General features: G+C 42.3%; 1 protein-coding gene across 1 annotated transcript in view; it reads right to left on the reverse strand.

The window, feature by feature from the left end:
• The window catches only part of RGS6 (regulator of G protein signaling 6), a 541585-nt gene extending 522487 nt beyond the window's left edge, over nucleotides 1-19098 (reverse strand). The window contains exon 1 of the mRNA XM_021679541.2: nucleotides 18987-19098. The gene's annotated coding sequence lies outside the window, so the exon portion shown is untranslated. The remainder of the gene's footprint in view (nucleotides 1-18986) is intronic.
• Nucleotides 19099-22795: the final 3697 nt, after the last annotated feature.

Consider the following 22795-nt stretch of genomic DNA (forward strand, 5'->3'; position numbering starts at 1 on the left):
CCAGCAGGTAGAAGGACCTCAGTGTGCAAAAGAAAGGGGCTTTGAAGTCAGGTCGGAAATAGCACCTCGGCTCTGGCTACACCAAGCCTGCTGGGTAGCCTCTGACAACTGACTACCTCCCCATACTGCCCCCAACTTCCAGCTCTTCACCTGGAAGATGAGAACCCTCATCTTTGCAGAGCTGTTTTTGAAGAGGAAATAAAACAAGGCATGCAAATTCCCTAGTGCAGAATGAATGTAGCAACTGACCAGCAGTCTGGTTTCATGAAATCCCAGGCCACCAGCATCAAGATCGTTGGAGAAACCCTTCCCCCACCTCAGGGATTCAGAGATGAAGCCACCAGCTGTTCAACAAGCTTCTCTGGTGATAGTGACTCACAGCTAAGAGTCAGACCACTGCAGTGACACTCCAATACCACTAAGATCACCATCACATGCAGCTAAAAGCCTTCAACATCATGCCTGCCCCTCTTGGTGTCTAGCTCTCAAAACCCTATTCAGGGAGATATCTTGCCGGAGAGGTAATCAAAGCCTGACTGTAATATAGTCTGAATATTTGTGCTGCCAAATAAGAATCTCTGTTGATGTTATTTCCTCTCCTCCATATTGTATCAACTTCACATTGTTTGCCTCAGCCCGTTAAAACCCAGTGGAGGGGCGCCTGGGTGGCTCAGTTGTTAAGCGTCTGCCTTCGGCTTAGGTCATGATCCCAGGGTTCTAGGATCGAGCCCCACATCGGGCTCTCCGCTCTGCAGGAAGCCTGCTTCTCCCTCTCCCACTCCCCCCGCTTGTGTTCCCTTTCTCGCCGTGTCTCTCTCTGTCAAATAAATAAATAAAACCTTAAAACAAACAACAACAACAACAACAAAAAAGTGGATTTTTTTTTCTGACATCAGCAATGTTAAGCACTTCAGGAAAAAGATTTACAAGATGTGTGCTAGCTCAGTAGTACAAGCTTGTTTATATAGCTCTAATCTGACTGAGTGGGCAGGAACCTCCAGGGGGAAGAAGAAAGAACAACATCTCTGAAGAACAAATATCTCTTTCTGTTTAACAGGTCTGCCAACGTGACATATATAGACCAACTCAAAGTCCAGATGCTCAGTGACACAGCGAGAGTCAGCTTCATGTCCCACACCAACGATCTTAAAGCAAGGTGCTAAAGCTCAAGTCCTAGGGGCCAATTTTGTTGGCCATGCCAAGGCACCCAGGATTCTACTGGCATATATTCACTTGATCATTTCAGGACATCAGTTAGCATTCGGTGGTTCCCAAAAGCTGGTCCAAGGACCTGAACCAGGCTAGTAGCCGCAGAATCACCTGGGCTTGACTCTAAAGATACACGTCCCCGGGTCCCATGCTCCAGAAATTCCGATCTGGTAGGCCTACGGTGGCCCTATACTTACTTAGCCTCTCTGAGCCTTGGTTTCCTTATCTATAAATGGAACAAATACCAATCACCGGTATCAGGGGTTCTCAGCCTTGTCTACTTCTCAGAATTGCCCAGGGAAGGTGTCACAGCAACTCCAACAGGTGACTATTACTATTCCCACTCTACAGATGAGAAAACTGAGGCCCAAGAACATAGGCAACTTGCCAAAAGTAAAGTAGCTTGTCAACCAAGAAACTAAAATCCAAGCCCAGGACTGACTCCGATGCCCACATACTTTCCAACTTGTCAGTCTTGGTCTCCAGTGACCTCACCTATATAAAGTATTCAAAACAAAATTTTGTAAATATACCAAATTTCAGTATATGCTTAAATATAAAGTAGTTAGCACCTCTATATTACATATAAAGTTCTTAGCAGTAGGTACTTCTGGTACGTAGTACAACTGGCACATAGTAGGTCCTCAACAGATGGTGTGGTTCCTGACTTCCACTTCCTAGTGTATTGGTGAAGTTGACTTCCCCATACCAACCTGTCCTCAAGACATAGACACAAATACAATCCTCTTTAAGTTGCCACAGCTGCCTTACAGCCTAACCAAACTAATTTTTGTTAAAAGCTGCTTAGAAAGATATTTTTGCATTCTTCATATTAAACAAAAGTCCTAAAAAAATTAAACTGGGAGAAGCAGAAAGTTTTTCACATAACAGGATGTGCTTGACCTTGTGATGCGGTTCACGGTCCTATTACCGCAATTACTGCTCAGAGTTCAGGTCCACCCAGGCATCCTCTCTCTTGACCCCACACAGCTCTGGATACTCCCAGACCCTGCCACCTCCCCATCCATTCTTCCTGCCTTTCAAACTCTTCTTCTATAAACAGTATGGCCGCTATGGTCTTCCACCTTCCCTCTGAACTTTGACCTTCAGGGACCTTCATGGAAACCTGGCTTCCCCCAAGAACACTCCCCTCACCCTAGAGCCCAGCTGTTCTCATCCCACATATCTCAAACCAGAAAGTAAGATAAGCATCCTCTTGCTTCCCCATTGGTGCTTCAAACAATTTCTCTCCCGTCTTCCTACGCAAATCCCTGCTCTTGTGACACTCAGACCATCTAGCTATGCCACTTTCTACCCATGCTCACTACTGTTTCCTGGCTTTTCATTTCCTGAGTACTCCCACTTCCAGTTCTGAGGTTTTCTTCTCTATCCCTCACTCCTTCATCAATCTCAATGACTTGAACATCAGAGTCAAAGACCTAGCTCGAAGGCTGGTTCCTCCATCCTTTTATTTCCCCACCTGAACCCTTTTCCTCCACCCCCTTCCTCAGCCACTGTCTCACATGGCCACATGCTGAACCCCATCATCAATGGTGACCGTACCACCTCAAATCCCAGTTCACTTACCAGTTCTTTCCAGTCCACTTACTCTACATTCACTGTACACATTTTTCAAACTTCTTTAGACATTTCAGTCCATGGAATTCACAAGTTGTTTACCCTCCATTACTACTCGTCCTCACTCTGCCTTCATGTCCTTCTCTTACTGGGCCCATCGTCTTAGCCACTCAGTCATACCCTTGTAAATATCCTCAATGGCCTCAATATGCCCTTTCTGTGGCAGATTTCCAGACAAAACTCTGACACCAATGGAACCAGAACATCCACCACACAATATCCATATAATATCTCAATATCCAAGCTCACACCCAAGCAGGTGCACTCTTTGTGGTGGGCATGAGGAAGAAATCACACAACCAGACTGACCCGGCTGCATTTTACATGCATGAGCACAAACTTTAAGTTAATCAACGCTGCCTGTCAAATCTAAGATGTTTTCCCACCAAGTTTGCTGTCTCCCTGTCTGAGTCGGCTTTCTCATATCTTTTTTTTTTGTTCAAGCTTCACACACAGTCTCAGTTGAGAGGTTCACTTCAAAATTCACTGAAGAAATGGAAATCAGCAGAAGGCAAGTCTCTCATCTTGAGGCACCCTCACCTACACCATGTTCTTTGACTTCCCTCCTCTTGCAATAGAAGTGTTGCTGTATTTACTAAAGGGAAGTCACTCCACTCTTGCTCTTAATTGGAAGACGACAGAACATTCCTTCTCACTTATCTCCTACCACCACACTAACGGGGCTCCAGTATGATAACAGTGGATTACAGCTCAAACATCTGCAAGACGCAAACTCTCTGAGGACTTCTTAGGGAAACCTAAAGTCAGGAGAAGAGACGCAAACAAGAACACGAGGAGAATTTGAAGTTTCTAGCACCTACAGCTATAGCAAACATTAAACACAGTTCAACTCTTGGCCAAGGTAAATAAAGCCTCACACTAAGGGCCTAGTTACCTTAAATCCCATTACTGGATATACCGTGTTTGGCTTTTGACAAAAAATTACAAGGCATACATAAGGCAAGAAAAACACAGAAAGGACAAGCAATCCTCAGAACCAGATTCAAGACAGAGATGTTGAAATTATCAGACAAGAAATTTTAAATAACTATGATTAAATATGTTACAGGCTCTAAAAGAAAAAGTAGATAGTAATGAAAGCAGAGGGATAGAAACTTAAAAAAAAAAAAAACCTCAAAAACATAAATGCTAAAAGTCAAAAACACTGTAACAAACGAAGAATGCCTTCCAAGGGCTCATGGTAGACTCAAAATGGTCCAGGAAAGAATCAGTGAGCCTGAAGGTCAACAGAAACTTCTCAAACTGAAAAAAAGAGAGAGAGAAAAAGAAATTTTTAAGAATGGAGACAGAATATCCAAGAACTATGGCACAATATCCAAAGGTATAACATAGGTGTAATTGGAATACCAGGAGAAGAAAGAGAAAGGAGAAGTATCAGAAGGAATAATAACTGAGAACATTCCAAAGTTAATGATATACACCAAACCACAAATCTAGAAAGATCAAATAACACCAATCACTATAAATTTTTTAAAAATACAACACCTAGGCATAACATATTTAAACTGCAGAAATTCAAAGACAGAGAGATCTTGAAAGACACCACAGGGCAAAACCCTTACCTTACAAGAAACAAGCATAACAATAACATATGCCTTCTGATCAGAGACCACACAAGAGCAAGGGAGTGAAGTGAAATAGCTAAAATATTGAAAGAAAAAACACCAAATGAGAATTCTGCATCTAGTGAGATTCTTCTTCAAAATGAAGGATAAGGGCGCCTGGGTGGCTCAGTTGGTTAAGCGACTGCCTTCGGCTCAGGTCATGATCCTGGAGTCCCGGGATCGAGTCCCATATCGGGCTCCTTGCTCAGCAGGGGGTCTGCTTCTCCCTCTGACCCTCCCCCCTCTCATGTGCTCTCTCTCATTCTCACTCTCTCAAATAAATAAATAAAATCTTTAAAAAAAATAAAAATTAAAAAAAATGAAGGATAAGATAAATTTTCTCAGACAAATAAATAACGAGTAAGTTTATCACTAGCAGATTTGCCCTTCAGGAAATGCTAGCAGTTCTTCAGGCAGAGGAAATGATACAGGTCAGAAACTTGGGTCTACAAAAATAAAGAGAAAGCATCAGGGAAGAGATAAAAGGAAAATAAAATCTTTTATTTTTTTATTCTTAATTGACTTAGGAGAAAGGAATAGACTCTCTTGAACAATGTTCATGGGACAGAAAAAAAAAATTTTTTTTAAGATCAGCATATCAGGGGCGCCTGGGTGGTGCAGTCGGTTGAGTGTCTGGCTCTTGATTTCGGCTCAGGTCATGATCTCAGGGTGGTGAGATCAAGCCCCGCGTTGGGCTCTGCACTCAGCAAGGAATCTGCTTAAGTTTCTCTCTCCCTCTGCCCCTCCTCCCACCGCTCTCTCTCAAAATAAATTAAAAAATCTTAAAAAAAAAAAAAAAAGATCAGCATATTAAGGCCTAACACAGAGCTCTGGAATAGCCCTTTGCAACCAACTAGTTCAAAGGTTGGCAAACTGAGGCCAAGGCGACAAATCTAGTCTGCTGCCTGTTTTTATATGGTCTGTGGGCTAAGACTGGCTTTTACATTTTTAGAAGGCTGCAAAAAGTTAAAAGAAGAAGAATACTTTATGACCCATGAAAATTGTACAAAAAGCAAATTCCTGTGTCCAGAAATAAAGTTTTATAAATAAACACTTGTGTTTACTTATCGTCTGTGCTGCTTTTGCACTACAACAGCAGAGTTGAGGAGCTGCAAGAAAGACCATATGGCCCACAGAGCTCCAAGTATTTACTATTTGATCCTTTTCATAAAAAATCTCCTGTTCCCTGAAACAAGCCCAACCATTTAATTTTTCAGAGGATGAACCCAAAGTCTGAGAGATCAAATTATATTCTAACGTCATCTTGCTGGTTAGTATTGGGGCCAGCATGAAAATGTAGGTCTTCCGGTTCCAAATGTCTTTCCTCCCACGTGGGAGGACTTACATTTTATTAGTATGAGATCTAAGATCGTAGCGTCTAATACTCCTGACTGTAGGGACTGCAGAAGCAACTCTTGTTATTCTCTGATTTCACATGACAAAGATTGTATCACTGCCAGGGAAGAAGTAGGAGTGACAGAGAAGCTTTGCCAATTTTTATACACAAGAAGGGGATGACTAAGAAATAAAGAGGAGGGTGTGTTCCCAGGGGACCCAAGAAGAAAGGCACGCCTATTGGTTTTTTTTTTTTTTTTAAAGAATGTCAGTTAGGGTGCCTGGGTGGCTCAGATGGTTAAGCGTCTGCCTTCGGCTCAGGTCATGATCCCAGGGTCCTGGGATCGAGTCCCGCATCGGGCTCCCTGCTCCTTGGGAGCCTGCTTCTCCCTCTGCCTCTCTCTCTCTCTCTCTCTGTCTCTCATGAATAAATAAATAAAATCTTTAAAAAAAAAAAAAAGAATGTCAGTTATATTCCTTGAGATTTTGTTGTTTTATTTCTTCTTCTTCTTCTTCTTCTTCTTCTTCTTCTTCTTCTTCTTCTTCTTCTTTTTTTAGAACAGGTAAAGTCAGTATCTTTTTACCCTAAAACTAGGCATTTAAATATCAGGTGTTTCTCTTTTATGACTCCATACTATGGCTACATTTGGAGCCCCAGTAATACACTTTTCCTGTTCTGGAGATAGCAAGATTTAACAAAAAAACAAACAAACAAACAGATCTATTCAGGAAGCTCATCAAGCAGAGAAGCAATAGAGGTCAAAGAAATAACAAATGAATAGGTTTCTGAGGGTTTCTTACACTCTTATTTGTATTTGATGGACGACAAAAACAGTACGATTAGCGTGTACCCCTCCTACAAGGAGGGTCTACCTTATTACAAAACAACCTTCAAGAACTAGAAAAGCCAGATAACATTTGAAAAAGGAGAGCTCCCAAGGCAATGAGGAATGTAAGACCAAGACCCCTCTGCGCCCCCCCCAAAAAAAGGGAAGTGCAGAGGTGGGCCAGACATTCCATGCAACTATTCTGTACGCATCTAGTCAAATTCAGCATCTATTCAGGAAAATACTCTTAGCCAATTTTGAACATAAAGGAACTGGCTTAACCAGATAAAGGGTATTTATGAAACACTGCAATCATAATATTTAATAGTCACACTTTGAAAACTTTCCCACTGAGATTAGGAATGAGACAAGGCTACCTGCTATGACCACTTCGATTCTCTGCTATAGTAGAGGTCTAAGCCAGCACAACAGGCAAGAAAAAGAAATAAAAGGAAAGGAAGCAAAGGAAGATTGCAAAGTAAGAAGGCAATTTGATTGTGTACGTGGAAATTCCATAATAAACTACACAGAACTATTTGAAATAAGTGAATTCAGGAAAGTCACTGGATTCAATGTCAATAAATAAAAATCAACTGTATTTCTGCATACCCACAGAATAACAGCCAGAAAATACATTCAAAAATGCTATCATTGATAATAGCATTGACTGACTTCAAATACTAGGAATATATCTGAAGAAAGATGTGCCAAACCTTTACCACATAGAGAGATACAAAACACTAACAGAGAATAAAGATTTAAATAAATGAAGGGACACACCATATTAATGAATTGAAAGAGTCAACATTTTAAAGACATTAGTTTACTCCTAAATTGGGCTAGAGATTTAATGCTGTCCTAATCAAAATCCCATCAAAAGAGGACTTTAAAATTTATACAGTAATGCAAATGTCTAAGAATAACCAAGCTATTCTTATATAAGAACAAAACTGGACACACACTACCAGATATGGACTTATTATTAAGCTATATTAAGACAGTGTGGTATCAGAATAAGAATGCCAAATAGAACAATAGAAGGAGCTAGAAAGCAGAGAGCTACATATAAATGATCACCTGACTTACCATGAAAGTGACATTACAGAGCTGTGGAAGAGACTTTTCAATAAGTAGTGTAGGAGGTTAACTGGATATACATACAGAAAACAAAATAAATATGGATCTCTTTTTTATGTCTAGGTAAAAAATCAACCTCAGGTGGATCTTTTACCTACCTACAGATAAAAGGCAAAACAATAGGGCTTCTACAAATCAAAGTGGGAAAATGACTTTATGATCTCAGGGTAGGCAAGCATTTCTTCAGCAGTCACAGGAAACAATAACCATAAAGGAAGAGGTTAACCAGCTGGATTACACTTAAAACAAGATCTCTTATTCATCAAAGAGAGTCAAATGGCAAGCCAAGGAGTAGTAAAAGATATTTTAAATACATATAACTGGGGAAAATATTTGTATTCAGATTTGTTTTTAAAAAAAAAACTCCTACAAATCAGTAAGAAAAAAAAACTCAATTTTAAAATAGGCAATAAACTTGAACAGAGACTACAAAAGATTAAATAAAAGTGACCCCAAAAATATTAGAAAGACACAACACCATTAGTCACCAGAGCAAATCGAAACCACAATGAGACACCACTACACACCCACTGTAATGTCCAAAATTAAAAAGTCTGACAATCCCAAGTGTTGACAAGTATGTAGAGATACTGAAACACTCATAAACTGCTGGCAGGAATATAAACTGGTACAACCACTTAGGAAAACTCTTTGTAAGAACTTACTAAAGTTGGACATATGTACCCTATGTCCCAGCAATCCAGTCTTAGGTGTATCCCAGACAGAAATGCATTCACATGTGCACCAAAAAATACATACGGAACAGTTTAGAGCCGCATTATTCATAGCAGCCCTAAACCAGAAATGTCCCAAATGCCCATCAACAAACAGCAGATGAATAAACAATCTGCAAATTGTTTAAAAAGTGGATTGCTATATAGCAACAAAAACAAACTAGTGCTCCATGTCACAACGTGGAGGACTCTCTCAAACAACGTTGTGCGTTAAGAAACCACAAAAGGGGTGTATATACATATAATTCCATATACATTTGGAATATTTCCAATAAAGTGGAACACCATGGTATTAGAAATCAGGTTAGTAGTTACCACTGGGGAAGGACTGGGAGGGTGCATGAGGTGGTTTCCAAGGGAATCGTAATATTCTATCTCTTGATCTGGAGTGATGATATGGATGTGTTTACTGTTTGAAAATTTATTGAGCAATGATTTATGTACCTTTCTGTGAATGTCTTGTCCTCTAAAATTGTATGTTTAAAAAAGAATAGTGCAAATATTCTGGGAGAAGGCTACTGCATCTCTTGTTCTCAAGGGGGCACCTGAACCATCTCAGGCATAGCAATGCAAAACGTGAGAGACCTGCAGGGTTGGAGGGCTGGAGGAGGGGCCAGAGGTCCTGTCTGTCACCACCATATACACATATCGTATAGCATCTGTGCAGTAGCTATAGATCCGAAGCAGTAATCATTGAATGAGAAAACTGGTATAGAAGTGAAGCGAGATTAGAAACACACAATTGAGGGAACGTTTCACATTATCCAAAAGCTTTATTTTGGATAATGACATTTTCCAACTCATATAACGTATCTCAGGATTCTCAAACAGTGGCTGAAATACTCTGCATTCATTCTACTGTCCAGCAAATGAAACCCAAAGTCCTTCAGCCAGGTTAGAAGATTGAGGCGGTTACTGTTTCTCATTGCCCCGTATATTTTTTTGCTCTCAAATTTGCTGCTTCTGATAGGGAAGGATGGGCCCAGGAATAATTTTGGCCAGAGGAGGCTGTATCACTGGACATGCTGATTGGATCAAGTTAGACAATCAGGACCAATCAGGGTCCTTCCCCGCGACTGAGATAAGGACACTGGAAGAAAGAAGACCCCTTCTGTGTGAGAGACAGTGTGAAAACGGTATGAGGAGAGGGATATTAGTGATCATCTTCTTTTTCTCTAGTATCACCGTAGGAGGAAGTAAAGACAATGAGGTATCAAGTTAAGAATGCTGGATCCAGCCATGCCTGAATTCCCAAATGTATGAGTCACATAAATTCTTTTTCTTGAGCTGGTTTAAATTTTGCTTTAATTCAGTTCTTTCAGGTTGTTTTTTTTTTCCCTCTATGCCAGAAAACCCTGAATATCCATTATCACCCCCACCACTATGTATTTATGTGGCATTCAAGTCCCTAATAGACTGGACCCAATTTGAATTTCTAGTCTTGTCAATCACTGTCCTCCTTCCTATGACCAACAGCATATCTAATCTCAACCCCAGGAAACTTACCCCCACCAAGAATTCCCAATAAGCAAAGTTCAGCTTAAGCCAATCTACTTCCAAATACACATTTGAGAGCCAACAGGTCATTCCTGTTACAGATAATTAGAAAATACCAGAAACTGGGGCTTAGACACAGATTTTGGAAAGTGGGGGAGGGAGGTTGTAAGGCAGATGGCAGGCAGGGGAAGCGGTTTTTGCAGAGAAGCTTTTGAAAGCTACAGGAAGCCAAAGAAATGAAAACCTGGAATCGACAACATATGCTTTGGCACGAAGCTAAATACCCTACGCATTGGGGTAAGACATCTGAGAACTTCCTAATCGGTTCTGCCAAGGAAGTTAAGTAAGGTTTATCCCAGATTCATCCACTTTACCCTTGAGCCACAGGAAGATCCAGGAGTCAGCAGTCAAGCTCTCAGTCAGAAAGTCTAAACAGCACTGAGTGGAGAGACAGCCTGACACCGTGCAGGGAAATACCCATTTACTTGCATGGGAATCGTGCACTGAGTCTAATAAAGCAAAAGCACTCAGGAGCATTTCACCAGAGGAGTGATCTCCCGGGATACAGCAAGAACTAGAAATTCACGGTGGCACACACCCTCTGTTACCAACAGAAGGTTAGGAAAACGTCACCCACAATCTCCGTTGTTTTCTCTTTTCACTTTTGATAAACATAAATATTTATTAGACAGTTTTTCTTACTACCTAGATTTCCCCTGTTCCTGTTTCCCCTTAAATTTTCAGCTCACCAACATGGACTTCTCCTGCCTGAAAGGTTTTTAAGGACCTGATTCTCAAGAGGGGGCTATTCTTTGAACACTTTGTCACCTCTGTCCTTTTACTTATACTGAAATGCCTCAAGCGGACCCTTGCCAACTCGGTCCCCTGCCCCCATCTCTGCAGGCCCCAAAACCATTGGTCCATCAAATGTCAGGGTCTTCAATGAAATCTCCCAGTAATCCCTCCCCCATCCCATTCATATGTGCCTGTCTTACCACATTCTGTTTCTCTTTTCTCTCCCCCACAGAATTTTAAACTTCTCGAAAACAGGAGCTATACCTGATTAATCATCATCTAGAAAAGTGTGTTCAGTAATGGGACCTACTGCTGATGAGGACAAGCCAGGCAAAAAGTAGGGAAGAACAGCAGAGACCTTAGACAAACTGTGCCCTGGGGTAAGAACCCCATCCGCCACCCCAACTAAGAGCTGCCTAAACCAGAGATTTCCAGGAACAATCTCTCTTTCAGTAATGCCCTCGGAGGAGTTACAATTTCTCAGACCTATTCTGCATTTGGGGAGAATGCGGATCAATAGTGTCGAGCTACTTTGCCCAATGTCACAGACCCCGGGGTTCCGGCAGAAGCCAGCCAGCAGCCAAGCCCCTAAACTATCTGCCATTCTAAAAGGTAAAGTGCCTTCCCCTAAAACAAAAAATCTAAAATACAATCAATAAATTTATTCTTTGTGAATGCATCCTTTCTATTTTGACCAGCTGCTGAATCAGTCTTTGTTTTAGGATGTATGGTCAGCAAAATGATATAATGGCATCTTCCTGCTTGGTTTGGAATCTGAACACGGTAGCACTTACAGAGCAGCTTAAGGGAAAAATACACTGGACATTTTTTCAAGTTGTTGTCTTTCTTTTAGAGAGGTCACAAACATGAAAAACAAAGCCAGCTCAAACAAGTGTTCAGCTTGGATTGGGCAATGTACATCTATATATTTTTCTAATTGAAATTAGTCGCTAATGATTAAAAATGAAGGGCAGCAACAGGGCTTTCTGAGCTGCACATACCCTTTGCTTTTAACACAGTCCTCACCTGTCCCTAATTACTTCCCAGCCCTGGGGTTCAGTGCCACACACCATTCCTCATCACACATGGGTGGCTTCTTTTGCTTTTAGAAAAAAAAGGCAAGTGTTGTCCGGCACCCATGTTTCTATCAAAAATGGGTCAGAGGGCCCCAGGTTTTCAGAAAAATGGGTTCTTAACTCTGAAAGCAAACAGTAATTGCTTTACTCACCAATTATCAACACCTCCACCTGCAAAGCTTGCTGTTATCCTTCTCTTCACCTATGAAATTTCCACCTATTTCTCAAAGCCTGTCTCTACCAGGTCTGATTATATAACGTTGTCTCTCTGCACTGAATGGCATACTGTCTTTGTTATCTATTTGCTACCTAATCTGACTTATGAAATCCCATGCATTTTTTCCTAAACTGCCATTTAACATCCTTCATTGTTAGTTTTCTATTTATTTCTAATATCTCTCCAAGATAACTGATGTGATCTCAAGGGTAGGGTGTCTATCTCCTGCTTTGGGTTATCTCAGAGAGACTCAGGACTTTGTGGTCAGATGAGATATGAGTTTAAATCTCTCAGTTTCTCAGGGTGCCTGGGTGGCTCAGTCGGTTGAGTGTCTGCCTTCAGCTCAGGTCATGATCTCAGGGTCCTGGGATGGAGCCCCACCTCCTTGCTCAGCAGGGAGCCTGCTTCTCTTTCTGCCTCTCCACTCCCCGTGCTTGTGCTCTGTCTCTCTCTCTCTCTCTCTCTGTGAAATAAATATTTAAAAATAAATAAATAAATCCCTCAGTTTCTCTCTACTCAATAACTATCTGACATAGGGCACGTGGCTGAACCTCTTCTTCAGCCTCAGTCTTCTCATCCGTAAAATGGGAGTAATAACACCTAATTCTTGTTGAGAGGCTGTGATCTACAAAAAGCTTTACAAGTGCTGAGTATTATCAGTCCACTGCTTTAATATAGATCTATAGCTTTGTAGGCCTGGCAACTTTTTATTTAGGAAAGCAACAAGTGCTTCCTCAAGCATTGACTATGTGTGTGGCCTTGTACTGGGTGCAGGATAAAATCATGGTTAAAAAAAAAAAACCAGACCACAGCCAGTGGGAGAGACAAATATTAGTGTATAATTACAAACCAGGATGAGGGCCTCAGTATATCATCAATCCAAGGTGATCTAGCCAGGCAAAATCAAGTAAACAATAAGAATGGGGATAATAAGGGTGCCTGGGTGGCTCAGTCGGTTAAGCGGGGGCCTTTGGCTCAGGTCATGATCCCAGGGTCCTGGGATCGAGCCCTGCGTCAGGCTCCCTGCTCAGCTTCTCCCTCTCCCTCTGCCTGCCGCTCTGCCTACTTGTGCTCTCTCTGTCAAAAAAATAAAGACCTTAAAAAAAAAAAAAAAAAGAATGGGGGTAATAACCTTTTGCACCTTGCATCCACACCTGCCCAGCCCATGCACCTGCACCCAGACCAGTCCATGCATCTCTACCCATCTCATACTCATTCATCCTCCCTCCCGCATTCACCCACCCAGAGCTGCCATGCTACAAGTCGATAACTCTGCAAGCGTTCACCAAACTCCTACCGTGCCAAACACTGTAAGAGTCACCAAGGGCAGAGAGGAAAAATACCACACAGCCCTGCTTCGAGTGTGCTCACAATCTGACATAAGACACAGCCAGGCAGCGGCAGTCCCTCATTTTCACATCTCTTCCTGCTGGGGATTAATGGCCTTGAGGCTCAAGGAAACAGACACATCCTTGGCTACTGCAAAGGCAGATCTTTCCCATTCCACCCTCTCCACCTAATGTCTGGCCCACTTGTTTTCCACGAGCCTTCTCAAATCCACTCTTAGAATGATGGAGCAGGATTCTCCAAGGGATTTGGGAGTGCCTCAAATGCTAGGCTGATATAAGCAAGTCCTGAGGAACAGAAGGGGGAACCATTACCCCAAAATACTTACTTCCCAACAGACTCACTTTGGAAGAGGTCATTGAGAGGACATGACCACCGGGTGACCCAGGAGCTCAACCTGGGCACTCAGAGGCTCCTCACCCCCTCTCCTGTCTTTGGAATGTCTGCTCTGTCCACCGTTCCCACAGTGGGAGCCATCTGGAAGGACACAGCCCTGGGAGAATAAGGGGTTGTTGAGCTCCCTCTGGACTGAATATATACCTGAACCCCATTAAGGCCGCTATGAAAACCTAAAGATTCTGGCAGGCAATACAGTATGGAGAGCTATTTAGCTTGCAGCAGCTCAGACAAAACTCATATGTAAATTTCCTTGCCAATTAAACCTGCACCTACCAATCCCGAGTGACCTGTTTCCTGGGTCTCCTTGCCCTCCCGTACCCAGCTGGGCTTCAGATTACACCCGGAAACTCCCAGGGCTGCAGATCAACAACTCATAATCAAAATTATTACAAAATAGGCAATTGGTGGGACAGGGTCCACCTCCTGGCGTCACCGTGCCTCCTCCATGCAGCACGCTACGCTTTTCCTTTTTTCTCTTTTCCTCCCAGCCACTCATACTCCAGGGGCATTTTGTTGTTCCTATTTTACAGATGAGGAAATTGAGGTTCAGGAACACAACCAATAGGGTTTTCGATTGCCCGCTGTGTTACTTTAAGAGCCACCCATGTCTTGTCTCTGTCTGGGCTCAAGGCTGTCCAGGTGTCAGGGAGCCCAGCACAGGTGCCTTGGGTCCTTCCGACGGCGGCCACCGCTGGCTCCTGTTCATGCAGGTAAATGCAGCGCTCATTGGAGAGGGCTTTGCTTGAGGTGTGCGTCCCTCCAGGCCAGAAAATAGCTCCCTGGGTAGAGCAGACACTAGGGAATAAGAGAACTGTACCATGCAAAAACTTAAAGGTGGCTTTTTCCTTTTATGGTTTTACTAAGTATTGACAAAAGCCAAGACAGCGGGTCTCCACAATCCATTTGGATAGCCTGGTTATGTGAACAGCGACTTTGTTTCTACTCAAATATTTACATGTTTTTTAAGTCTCAACCATAAAAATGGGGGTTGTCTGCACCCTATGTTTCTTTTTTTTTAAGATTTTACTTACTTATTTTGAGAGAGAGAGAATGAGAGACAGAGAGCATGAGAGGGAGGAGGGTCAGAGGGAGAAGCAGACTCCCTGCCGAGCAGGGAGCCCGATGCGGGACTCGATCCCGGGACTCCAGGATCATGACCTGAGCCGAAGGCGGTCGCTTAACCAACTGAGCCACCCAGGCGCCCTGCACCCTATGTTTCTAACACCTGGGTAGAAGGATTAATTTTCTAGTCACAAAGTAGCCATGCAAGGATGATCAAAGGCTGTAACTGGGGTATTTCAGCCAGCTGGAATCTCCCGGCCACCAAATGCATTCACTCAGTGTCCACAGAGGGAAGTAATGAAGAACACCCTTGGGCGTCAGGCAGAAATCAGGCCTGGGTCTGATTTCTGGTGCAGCCACTGATCAGTTTGTGAACTTATGCAGGTTAATGTTTTCTACGAGTCTTAGGTCCCCATTTTATGATGTTCTAATGAGCACTGTTCTACCTTTTGGATGGGGTTGTGGGGAGGAGTCTAGGCCATTGCTTCCCTGACTTCTGCTTTGGTAGTTGGGATAATTAATAGTGAATTTACACACACACACACACCCTTTTGCAAATGTACATGTGATAGAAAATGAATTGCCTCTTATAGGTCTCAGGAAGGCAACAGTGAAGCATTCGTAAGCTTTGCAGTTTGTAACATTTCAAGCAGGTACTCTGAGCTGTTATTTAAGATAACTCATTAGGTTTAGCGTTCATCTTAACTGCCTACTTGTAAGCACTTTTGTTTTCCTTGCAGTTTGAAGAACTGGGTTTCATGACTGAGTATTACTCTTACTATAGACTTAATGGTTCCAAATTCTGAATGATTATCTTTTTTATCTTGACTACTTAAGAAAGTTTTTCCCCATGGATAAAACTAATATTGATTCAACCGATGCTTACTGAGGTCCCACTGGCAGGTGCGTTGCTGGGCACTAGGCAGATGGATGCCAAGAAAAGTGAAAAAGGGATTCTTCCCCCAAGGAGCTCATCATCTAGTTCTGGGTGTCGGCCCCAGACCATCAGAGTCAGCATCATCTAGGGACTTGTTAGAAATGTAAATTCTCAGGCCCCACCCCAGACCCAATTACCTCAGAAACTCTGGGGTTGACCCCCAGCCATCCGTGTTTGAAAAAGTCTACTTCAAACAACTAGCATCGTCATCAAATGTCAAAACAACAAATATGTTAGTTTATTAACTAAATCTCAAAGTTTCATTTATCTTTTGAGGAAACAGAGGCCCAGAGGCCAAAGTCCACATGAGGTGGAGAAATTAAAACCATATTCAGGTATCCCCCCACCCCAGAGACACACACCCAACCCTACACACAGCCAATAACCTTTTTCTTTTCTGATGCTTTAATCCCTAAATCTTATGGGGAGCCCTAAGTATTTCCAACCTAAAGTGAAAACCTTCCTTTTTCAAAGAAAACAGAAAAACAGAGAAACTACTCTCTTTGAAAATAAGGACCACTAACAAAAATTTAAATCTGATCTATCAAAACCATCCACTAAGCTAGCAGTAATTTCCCAAACCTTTAACACGTCCAAGTTCCATTTACAAGATACGAAAATTTGGAAGGCTGGGGGAGAGAAGTATAAAAATGCAATGAATAACATGATCAGAATAAAATCTGGAAAAATATATGGTATGTAGAAATGTCAACTGTGGTTCACCTTCCATGGGAGAATTACAAATGATCTTTTTTTTTAAATATATTTTTCTGAGTTTTTCCCAATAGTTATATATTACTTTGGTAATCAAGAAAAAAAGTAAAACTGTTTTTTGAAATGTTACCTCCAAATCACTCAACATGAAGGTTTATTTTATAATTCCATTTCTCTCCATACAGCAGGATACTGTGTGTGTAGTAATTATTTATATCATGCCATATGTTACAATGAAGATGAAACTCAGTAAATATATTCCTTCCAGCTGGCACTAAAAATGAAGAGGTTAAGTGTTTCCTAGGTTCAAAGCCCTATGAATTAAGATAAGCTAACTGTGAAGCTAAAGGAAACATTTATTGAAATCTCTGAGAGCATCCCTTTTGAAAAACGTTGATGTGACACACAGCTCCTTACTCATACCGCCCTGATGTTTAACCCCTGGCACAAAACAGAATGTTCAGCAATTCCTGGCAAAGTCTTAGGAGTTCAGGGGATAAAATGCATCGGAGAATATTAGAGAAATAAGAAACAGAATGATCCTTTCACATAAAATTCTGTCCCTGTGGACAAAAAGACATCCAAAATTACTGGCAAATTTCATTGTCCTCAATACCCTTTAAAAAATGTTTTTCTTTCTCAAGAAATGTTTGCTCATTTAAAAAATATCTATATTGGCTACTTTATTCAACGAGTCATAAGTAAATAGATAAATAAATAAGGACCATCTCATTTAAAGAGATTTTTCTGCCACAAAAGCACTGCTGTAATGTTTCACTTTATAAGACAAATTCATCGCTTGAAGAAAAACTAGCATTGTTTTACTGAAACTCTGAGCAAAATAAATGCAGTGAGTGTTGATTCAAGTCTCTTAAATGAGGCAGGGAAGTAAAGTTAACCAAGGTGATGACTATGGAAAAGGAAATTCTAGTGGCTACCTGTTTTACCAAAATACCTGACAACAGCTGATGTTTCTAGAATTTACAGACGCTTTCAGGAAAGAATGAGTTATGGGGGGGTATATATTATACCCCAACATTTGTAGTATCTAAGATCACCAGACTTATGCAACAATTTGCCTTGACAGTACTATCAGAGAACTCAGAAAGAACTTACTGTCTTGGGTTTGGCTGTTTTGCATGCAAACTTTCACTTACAGAGGTACATCTCCAAAGAGGCTCAAATTTCCCTCAGTCCTCTGCTTACTTTCTTTCACAGAGCAGTCTCACCCATTGCAAAATTAATAAATTAATAATAATAAATAATACAAAGAATGTACAACTCACAGAAAGTTTCTCCAACCCCCAGTTCCCATTCCATGTAATTACCCATCTGCCTATGAAAATTGATCTATAGAAGCCTTGCTGTGAACATAATGAAGCTAAACCTACAAAACGGTCCCCTTTCAAACACTTTTTGACAGAACACACAAACTTGTGGCTCAGTCTGTAACTCCTACAGACACGTAGAAGCCTGGTCCTTATTCTTCCATCTCTCATCCCCTCTGCTGAGAAAAGGGTCCAATGTTGGGTTTTGCCCAATACTGCCTATTTTTGCAGTTTTACTTTGGGGCTGCTGAAAGGTATTGATTAGAAACTACCTGCAGATCCAGCTTCTAACCATTGATAAATGCTGAGGGAACAATCCCAAGCCAACGAGCCCCAAAATATCTTCAATTTGTAACACAGAAATACCACTCCTCTCATCAACAAATAACGTTCCTACTCCATCAAATTTAAGAAAAAATAAAATAAAACAGCAGCTTTCATTCTGAACAAAATTAAATTTTCTGGGTCACTTTTTTCTGTCTCACCCGGCCACGTTTACAGCCTGACGGTGACAGTAAACACGGTCTCTTCTCGCAGCCAGTTTAGTTGTCGCCCGAGAGTGAATATCTCAACTGTTCGCTTTCCTGCAGCAGTTCCCAAAGAAGAGATCTCCCACCCACCCTGCCCTCCACACCTCACCACTCGCTTTCCTTGCCTCCAAACTGCAAAAGGGCGAGCTTCTTCAGAGAAAAAGTTAATGAACGTCTGCTTCTGGGGTAAAGGTGCCCACTTGCGATCACAAAATCGGAAGACTGGAAGTACCTAAGAGCACGTACCCTCTGCTCGCTGGACCCAGTCAGTGAGCGCTTCACACCCAGAAACCCAGAAACATGATTTATATGCAGACCTGCACCCATCCCACACAAGTCCGCACGCCAGCTTGCCTAACCACTTATGTAAGCTCGTGCCTCTACAGTCCCAAACTGCACACACACACACACACACACACACATACACCCCGACACCTGTCACGCATCTGAAATGGACAGCATCCACACCCAGGAGATGAAATGAAATCGACACATATGAATTGGGGAGGGGGGCTACCGTTTTAAAAACATCTTTTCCCCCATTTGTTTCTTGCCCGTTTTTGTCACAACTACAATTACCTTAGCAACCAAAGAATTGCACTGACTCCCCCTCCGGCTTCTGAATTTCTCCTAAAGCCAAGCTTGCGCCAGGTTCATGGTAAAGCTAGAGAAGCCCAGGGAACGAGGGACCCGCAGCCTCTGTGGGGCGGAGGGCACGTCCAAGGCGGTCTCCCCGCGGCTCTCCAGCGACCCGCCTCGTCTTTGCGACTTGCTGCGGTGGCGAGCGCGGGGCTCAACGAACAGAGAGCGAAGCCCGGGGCCGGCGAGGAGGCGCGGCGGGTCGCATGGTGCCTGGGCGCGGGGCGCTCGGGGTCTCCGGCGCTCGCCCCTCGCCCGCCTCGCCCGCCCCAGGCCTCCGGGCTCCGCGGAGGTCGGTCCGCCCCCTCGGCGCCCGCCGGTGCCCGCAGCTGGGGGAAGCCGGAGCCGGAGCCGGGCGGAGCTCTCGCCGCGAGCAGGGCCGGGCTCAGGAGCTGCCCCAACTCGCGAAGCCGCTCAGCTCCGCCGCTCGCGAACCGCCGCAGCGGCGCCCACTGTCGGGTGTCGAGCAGAGCTGCAACCCCACGCCGCGCGCACCTGGGCGCCGGCACCTGGGCCCCGAGCCGCACGGCGCGGGGCGGGGCCGGGGCGGGGCCGGGGCGGAGGCCAGGAGGGGCCGAGGCACCTGAGCGCGTCTCCCGGGCGCCGCCGCCCCGCTCACCTGCTCCCAGCGCCGCGAATGGTGCCGACTGTGATTGTGATTTGCTCCGGGAAGGGAAAGCCTAGAAATTCCTGGCACTTTAGCTGCCGCGGAGAAAACGGGCAGACTGGCTCAGCGATGCCGAGTCTCCTTTTGTCAGTCCCGAGAGCTGGCCGCGTCTGGAAACTTCAGTGGCGTCAGGGTTGTCTAAGGAATTCCAGGTCCGGAGTGGTTTGCCCGGTAGCTTTGAATCGCTGACGTGTGGTGGCGCCCTCTAAATTAAAACAGGCCTCCGCGATCGTCAGGGATATTGTTACTAAACTCGTCATTTTTATCGATCGATTCAACATTTACACAACATGCTGTATTTGGAATGTTTTATGATCATTCGCATCTGGAACACCACAAAAGAATTTTTAAGAAAAATTAACTCTGCAAATATTCTCGAGGAAAAAAGAAAAAAGTTGAAGACAGAAAATGAGAAAGGGTAATTTGAACTGAAGACATCCTTTAACGTGGGATCTTTGAAATTGGATGTTTAGTTAAAAACTCAGGAAGGTGCAGGTGAAAACAGAACAAGATTGTTGGTGCTGGATGGTAACCATGGGATTGGTATGCAATATCAATGTAACCAATATCAAGAAAAAATTCAAGATTTATTCTTGAATTGTATTGTGTTACCAGGAAAACAAAAACTTGAAATGAAAGGTTTCTAAGGATGGATGACCTGGGCTATCTTTATCCACGTGGGTCCAGAGGTTGAAATTTAAAGTCTCCTTCCCAACATACAGCTCCTTTCCCACCATCTATACTGATTAATGGATATATTATTCTTTAATCCAATAAACAATTAGCACCTGCCGTGTGTTCGACCCTCAGCTAAGCACTAGAAATCGATGAAATAAGTCCCTGCCCTCAGACCCTTCTGCCTAATGGGGACAGTAACACAAGCAGAGCAGATATATATATTACCTTGGGCTAAGTCACAAATGTGGTGCCACCAAAACCTGGAAGAAAACCTGCAACCTAAGGAAACCACACTTAACCTAGTTAATAAAATATAATTTCAATTGATGTCCCAGTTATTTCATTTATTAAAATTGAAATATAAAATTTTTCCTTCCCCAGGTTTAGCATTTGGCTTAAGCATCTTTGTGGAGCTGGCTGCAGCTGTTTGTAACACTTGGAGAATAGGCTGCTTACTGAGAGATGGGTGGTGATTGGGGCTCTTCCTCCTTGGGGAGCTCTGCATTTTTTAGACCAGCAGCTTCTTGAGGGTCAGGCATGAGGGAACAACCATGTGGAAGTATGAGCAGTGAGCTCCAGGTGCATCTGAAGAAAGGCCTTACTGTGTATTTCCCTTGATACAGTAGCATCAAAAATAATAAAATGCTTTAGGATAAACCAAGGAGGTGAAAGATTCACACACTGACAGTTGCAACGCATTGATGAAAGAAGTTGAAGAAGACACAAATAAATGGAAAGATATCCCAGGTTCATGGATTGAAAGAATTAATATTGTAAAAATATTTATACTATCCAAAACCATTTACAGATTCAACATAATTTCTGTCAAAATTCCAATGGCATTTTTCACAAAAGAATCCTAAAATGTATATGGTATCATAAAAGACCCCAAATAGTCAAAACAGTAAAGAGTAAAGCTAAAGGCATCACGCAACCCGATTTCACAAAGCTATAGTAATCAAAACAGCATGGTATTAGCATAAAAAACAGACAAGTAGGCCAATGCAGAGCCCAGAAATAAGCCCACTCATATACATATTTGACAAGGGAGCCAAGAATATTCGGTGGGGAAAGGATAATCTCTTCAATAATGTATATTAGGAAAGCTGGATAGTCACGTGCAAAAGAATGAAAATGGACCCCTATCTTATACAACTCACAAAAATTAACTCCAAATGGATTAAAGACTTACATATAAGACCCAAAATGGTAAAACTACTAGCAAAAAACAGAGGAAGATCTCTTTCCCATTGGTCTTAGCAATAACTTTTTGGATATGACTCCAAAAACACAAGTAACAAAAGTAAAAATAAACAAGTGGGACTACATCAAACTAAATAGCTTCTGCATGGCAAAGGAAACAGCAAAATGAAAAGGCAATTTATGGAATGGGGAGAAAATATTTTCAAACCATCTAGCTGATGACGAGTTAATATCCAAAATGTATAAGAACTCATATAACTCAATAGAAAACAGTTTAAAAATGGGCAAAGGACTCGAATAGACATTTTTCCAAAGAAGACATACAGATGGCCAACAGGTACATGAAAATATGTTCAACATCACTAATCACTAATTTTAAGGAAATGCAAATTAAAACCACAATGAGATATCACTTCACACCTGTTAGAATGGTATTTTCAAAAAGACAAATGACAAGTATTTGCAAGGAAGTAGAGAAAAGGGAACCCTTGAGCACTGTTGATGGGAATGTAAATTGGTATAGCCACTATGGAAAACAGTATTGAGTTTCCTCAAAAAATTAAAAATAGAACTACCACATGATCCAGCAGTTCCACTTCTGGATATATATCCAAAAAAAAAGTGAAAATACTAACTCAAAGATATATGCATCCCCATGTTCATTGCAGCATTATCTACAATAACCAAGACATGGAAACAACCTGAGTGTCCATGGACACGTGAATGGATCACACGTGCATGCGTACACACACACACAGGTACATTTATTATTATCAAAATTCCAATGGCATTTTTCACAGAAATAGCCATTATCAGCCATACAAAAAAGAAGGAAATCCTACTACTTGCAACAATATGGATGGACCTTGAGGGCACTATGCTAAGTGAGATAAATCAGAGAAAGACACATACTGTATGAACTCAATGTGGAATCTAAAAAAGTTGAACTCACAAAAATACAGAGTAGAATGGTAGTTACCAGGGGATGGGAGAAATGAGAAGATGTTGATCAAAGGGCATAAACCTAGTTATTAGATCTAATTAGTTGATCAAAGAGTATAAACCTAGTTATTAGATTTAGGGATCTAATGTACAGCATGGTGACCATAATTAACAATACTGTATTATACTTGAAAGTTGTTAACAGAATAAGTTTTAATTGTTATGCACACAGAAAGTGGTAATTATGTGAGGGGATGGA

This window comes from Neomonachus schauinslandi, chromosome 9 (genome assembly GCF_002201575.2).
Source record: "Neomonachus schauinslandi chromosome 9, ASM220157v2, whole genome shotgun sequence".
Lineage (NCBI taxonomy): Eukaryota > Metazoa > Chordata > Mammalia > Carnivora > Phocidae > Neomonachus > Neomonachus schauinslandi.